We start from the raw sequence: 5797 nt of genomic DNA on the forward strand, positions 1-5797 counted from the left end.
TAGATATAATCAACAGAGGGAAGGTACCAGCATTAAAGGGAATCAAGAAAGGCTTCTTGAAGGAAGAATTTAAGATGGGACTTGAAGAGAGAAAGAATCCTAAGTATGTAGGACAGTCAGTGAAAATTTCTAGAATTTGGAAGACGGAATGTGGAACAGAAAGGAAGCCAATATCACTGGATCACAGAATATGTGGTAGGAGGTGAGAAGGCAGAGGAATAAGGTATTAAGACAACTAAAAAGAAGAAGGAAACAAACTTGTGAATGGTTTTTAAAAGCCAAGCAGAGGATCTTATAGTTGATCCTGGAGGTAATAAAGAACCACTAGAATTTACTGAATAGGTACATAACATGGTCAGACCCACATTTTAGGAACCTCATCTTGACAATTGAGTGGAAGATGGGCTGGAGTGGGGAGAAATTTGAGGCAGGGAGACTAACCAGCTGGCTATTGCAATAGTCCAAGTAATGAGTCCCTGCTTCATGATAGTGGTAGGAGAAAAGAAGGCACATACAAAAAATGTTACATAGGTAGAAATGGCAGTACTTGGCAAATAATTACATATGGGAGCAGTGAGAGAGAGAGAAAGAAAGAAGTTGAGGGTTATACCTAGACTACAAGTCTGGGTGATGGGGAGTGTGGGAGTACATTCAACAGTAATAGAAATTTAGAAAGAGAAAAAGGCTTCAAGCGTGGGGTGCAGAATGAGTTGAGATCTGGACTTTTTGAGTTGAAAATGTCTATTGGATATCCAGTTTGAGCTGTACAATATACAATTAGAGGTTTGAGTCTCAGGGTTCGGAGAGAGGTTAGAGCTGGATAGGTAGACCTGCGAATCATCATCATAGAGATGATAATTAAATCCATGGGAGCTGATGAGATCACCAAGTGAGATTATCTAGAATTAGAAAAGCCTTGAGGGATGCCCATTAATAGAAGTAACTTGGGTAAAGATTTGGCAAAAGTGACTGGGAAGCATTCTGAGAGGTACAAGGAAAACCAGGATAAAGTAGTGTCACAAAAACATAAAGAGAAGAGAGTGGAGACAAGGGAGATTTACAGTGTCACAGGCTACAGACAGGTCAAGGAGAGTGAGGATTAAGAAAATAAATGCCCTTAGACTCAATGGTTAAGAAAATATTATAACTTTAGAGTGAGTAGTTTCATTTGAATAATGAATTTGGGAATCAGATTTTGAGAGTCAAGAAGAAAATGAGAGGAAAGGTGGTGGAAATGTTAATTATAGAGGAGGAATATGGCATGATGCCTGGCAGGGGAAGGGATGGTTAGACAAAGTAAGGGCTTTTTGAGGAGGTCTTTGAGACTGTTTCCATTTTAATTTTAATTCACTTTTTTGTTCAAAATTTTTTAGTTTTATGTAATCATAATTATTCATTTTAGCTTTTGAGAACTGATCCCTAGACTGGCCATGAACTCTTTTCCTATTCACAACTACAATAAATATTTCCTAGGCAAATTCCTTTTTTGGTTAGAATTACGTAAGTATGAAAGGAGTACATTGAAAGCTCAACTATGAACAGCTATTATTTCTCCATTTAATTCATTTAACTTTCCTTTTAAGAATTTAGAATCGAGTCATTCCCCTCAGCGCCAGACTAGAGCACATGGCCTGGATGCCCCTAGTTGTGGCCACCAACATGGCAGACGGTGAAGCTGCCATTGTGTCAAAGAAGCACAAGAGAAAAAAGGAGTACAAAGTATTAGGAGAAGATGATGTAGCTAATCTACAACATGAAGAGGAATTCTTCATCAAACATGAATCTAAAGTAACTCAATTGGACACATCTCAGTGGCCCTTACTGCTAAAGAACTTTGATAAACTAAATATAAGGACAACCCACTATACTCCCCTCCCTTCAGGATCTAACCCTCTCAAGAGAGAAATTAGAGACAGGTTTCATTAACCTTGACAAACCCTCCAATCCCTCTTCCCATGAGGCAGTTGCGTGGATCTGGCAAATACTCTGGGTTGAGGAGACTGGCCACAGTGGTACTTTGGATCCGAAGGTGACTGGGTGTTTAATTGCATGCATAGAACGAGCTACTCAATCGGTCAAATCTCAGCAGAGTGCAGGCACAGAGTATGTGGGAGTTATCTGACTGCACAATGCTATTGAAAGTGAGGTTCAGCTTTCCAGGGCATTGGAAACTTTGACAGGTGCTCTATTCCAGTGACCACCTCTCATTGCTGCTGTCAAGTGAAAACTCTAAGTCAGAACTATCCATGACAGCGAGATGTTAGAATATGACCGTGAAAAAAAAATTAGGTGTCTTCTGGGTGAGCTGTGAAGCTGGAACATACATTCAAACATTATGTGTCTGTGTTGGTTTGTTACTTGGAGTTGGAGGCCAGATGCAAGAGCTTCTCTGGATCCGCTCTGGAGTTATGGGGGAGAAGGACCACATGGTGACCATGTATGATGTGTTAGATGCTTAATGGCAGTATGATAATTACAAAGATGAGGGTTACCTTCATTGGGTCATTTATCCTCTGGAGAAGCTGTTGACATCTCACAAGCGACTGGTCATGAAGGACAGTGTGGTTAATGCCATCTGTTACAGAGCAAAGATCATGCTTCCTGGGGTTCTGCAGTATGAGGATGGCATTGAAGTCAATCAGGAAGTTGTAGTCATCACTACCAAAGGGGAAGCCATTTGTGTGGCTATTGCCTTGATGACTACAGCAGTGATTTCTACCTGTGACCATGGTATAGTGGCCAAGATTAAAAGAGTGATCATGGAGAGAGGCACTTACCCTCGGAAATGGGGTCTGGGCCCAAAGGCAAGTCAAAAGAAGATGATGATCAAGCTAGGTCTTCTGGATAAGCATGGAAAATCCAATGACAGCATGCCTACGACTTGGAAGGATGACTATGTCAACTATAGTGCATCTGTGAAGAAAGAACCAGTTGCAGCCCAGTCGAACTCATGAAGACAGTAAAGACAAAGAAGCGGAAATGAGAAGGGGAGAGTGAAGAGGAAGATAATGCTGAGTACAGCATTTACAGTGATTATGGCGATTATGGTGAAGAGAATGGCGAACAGGATGAAGAAAGCAGTGAGGAGAAAGAGGAGGAGGAAGAAGGCAGTGAAGATGAAGGCAGCGAGGAAGATGCAGCTGGCGAAGTGGAGGAAGAGGTGGTGGGAATAGAGATTGATGGAGAAGGTGTTGAAGAGAAAGAGTTTGTTGAGGAAGATGATGGTGATGAAGATGAAGGAGGTGAAGCCTTTGCTCATCAACTGGAAGGCAGCAAAAAAGGGAAGAAAAATTGTGGTAGAGAGCACAAGTAAATCAAAGGATTCGGGCACGGAGAGCACCAAGAAGAAGAAGGAAAAGAAGAAAGCCAGACTAATGGCAAAGGATTTGGAGTAGTGAGTGTCCAGCTTGGAAGTGATGATGGAAGCCTTAACCAAGAATAAAACCAACTCTCCACAGCAGTTTGGGAAATGACAACGCACCCGAAGGAGGAGTGGCCAGTGGCATGCCATTGACCCTACTACTAGGAATATACTGTGGGCTTCTGTGACATGGGGATAGGGTAATCCCTTCTTGTCCCATTTTAAGGATATTTGCAAGGGCATGGGTAAGAAATGTATACAAAACTGCCCAACAGAGTAGCAGATTCTGTAGTATAGCTTATATTTAGAGCAGCGGGTAGCCATGCTACCCACATATACCACCTAGTAGCTGTCTGCAGCTGCTCTTTTTAATTTACTGGTGTTTTAACTATTTTACCTGAAATGAGGGTGCTGAAATGATCTTTTCACCTTATTTTCCTTTGTTGAAAAGTCATAAAACATTTTTATGTTTTGCACAGGACAGAAGCCTCCATTGCTAGCTGGAGTTAGCTGTAGTGCAGGTTGTGGTCGTGCAAAAAACCTAATGTCTCAAGAGGCCCCCAAACAGCTTCTTCTCCTCAGGCTTCCTGAGCTAAGTCACTTTCTCCTTTCTCCAAACCCACCTCCTGGTGTGGAATGCACTTCTTCCCTCAACACAATATGTTCCATATTGGTGAGCCATTGGGGGAAAAGGCTCTTATGTTTGCTCCTCCTGTTCCAAGTCTTCTGGGCCACCTCCATATACTGCAGATGGGCATGATGTGCAATGGAGTTGTAACCGTCCTAAGCGCACACATGCACACACGCACAGCCCACACACCCATCTGCACCCATTCCCTCCTCCCCCAATGGGGGTGGCTGTTAATGGCTGTCTTACGTAAGGGAGGAGAAAAGGAGAAAAGTTGTAATTTTATTTACTTTTTATTAAAAATAATTAAGCATAAGAATTAGTTTTTAAAAAAAGAATTTATAATTTATGAAACATTAAGATTTTAGAATTTAAGATTAAGAAGTTAGACTATTCATATGAAGTGAACATATGCAACGTGCTGATATTATTTCATTGCCTATGATGCCTTTGATCATTATGTAGTTTCCTTATTTTTCTCTTTTAATTATATATTTTTGCTGTTACATTGTCTGAGACAACGATGGCTACCGCAGCTCTTTGGAGTTCACACCTAAAACACAATAGATTTTGTCCCTCTCTTTAGTTTATTTCTGTGTGAACCTCATGCTCCAAGCATGGTTCTTTGAAACAACATACTGTTCAATTCTGCTTTCTAGTCCAGTCTTCTATACTCTTTCATTTTATTGGTAAGTTGATACTATTTAAATTCATGCTTATAATTGTTAATGGTAGGTTTGTTTACATTCTATTCTCTTATAATTTTTCCTTTCTTTGCTCCCTGCCCCACCTTTTATGCAAAGAAGAAGGTAGTGAGAGACTAAGTTTCCTTAGCACTAGTGCTCTACAATTCATGCAATATGAGTCTGTTTCCTTGATCTTCATTGTTTTTCCAACTCCCAATTATGAGTTTTTAGTCTTTCTTTCCTTTTAAAGCTTTCTTCATGATCCACACTCTGAGGTTGGCATTTGTTTTGCCTAGGGCTATACACTCTCCAATTATACTTTTCCTTTTATTCTGTATCCCTTCCCCCAATTCCTTTTTATCTCCTTGTTAAGTTGGATTTCTACACCAAATTATTTGCATTTATGTGTCATTATGTCTATGTTCCTTTTTAACTGATTCATATGAAAATGAGATTCAAGTGATGTCTTCTCCACTCCTTCCTCCATATTTGTATAGTCTTCATCTACCACGCTCCAATTATATGACAGTAAATTCCATCCCCTTCCTCCCCCTTTTCCCCTGTTATACTCCTTTCCCCCTTCCCTTTTATTTCTTCCTATTAAAACATAAGAAAGGTATTCTATCTTATTTAATTCCCTCTTAGGCCCTTGAAGACATTAGGGATCTGATAGGAAACTTCTTTCTTCTCCCACTATTTCAACATAAACACTTCATCCTTGCATTTGTTCAAAAATATTTACTTTTTTAACATTCTCTTGTCTATTGTATTTATATTTCAAGATTTTTACTCAGCTTCAGTCTTTTCATCAGAATACTTGAAAGTCCTTTATTCATTCGATAAATTTTCCCCTATGAGATTGTATTCAACTTAGCTAGGTAAGTCATTCTTGATCATAAAGCTTTACAATATCTTTCTTTTTGGAATATGGTATTACAAGTTTAGTTTTCATTTATGTTGGTAATTTCCAGGTTTTATATGATCCTGACTATGGTCTCTGTACTTGAACTATTTCTTTCTGAATGCTTGTAGTACTTTTTCTTTGATGGATTTGGGCTCTGATGTTCCTCAGAATTTTCAAACTCTTTTTCTTATAATAAGAGACTGGCAGATTTTTTATAC

General features: G+C 39.6%; 1 pseudogene; it reads left to right on the plus strand.

The window, feature by feature from the left end:
* Nucleotides 1-1659: 1659 nt before the first annotated feature.
* Nucleotides 1660-3395, plus strand: LOC118833943 (annotated as a pseudogene).
* The last annotated feature ends 2402 nt before the right edge of the window (nucleotides 3396-5797 follow it).

This window comes from Trichosurus vulpecula, chromosome 1 (assembly GCF_011100635.1).
Source record: "Trichosurus vulpecula isolate mTriVul1 chromosome 1, mTriVul1.pri, whole genome shotgun sequence".
Classification (NCBI taxonomy): domain Eukaryota; kingdom Metazoa; phylum Chordata; class Mammalia; order Diprotodontia; family Phalangeridae; genus Trichosurus; species Trichosurus vulpecula.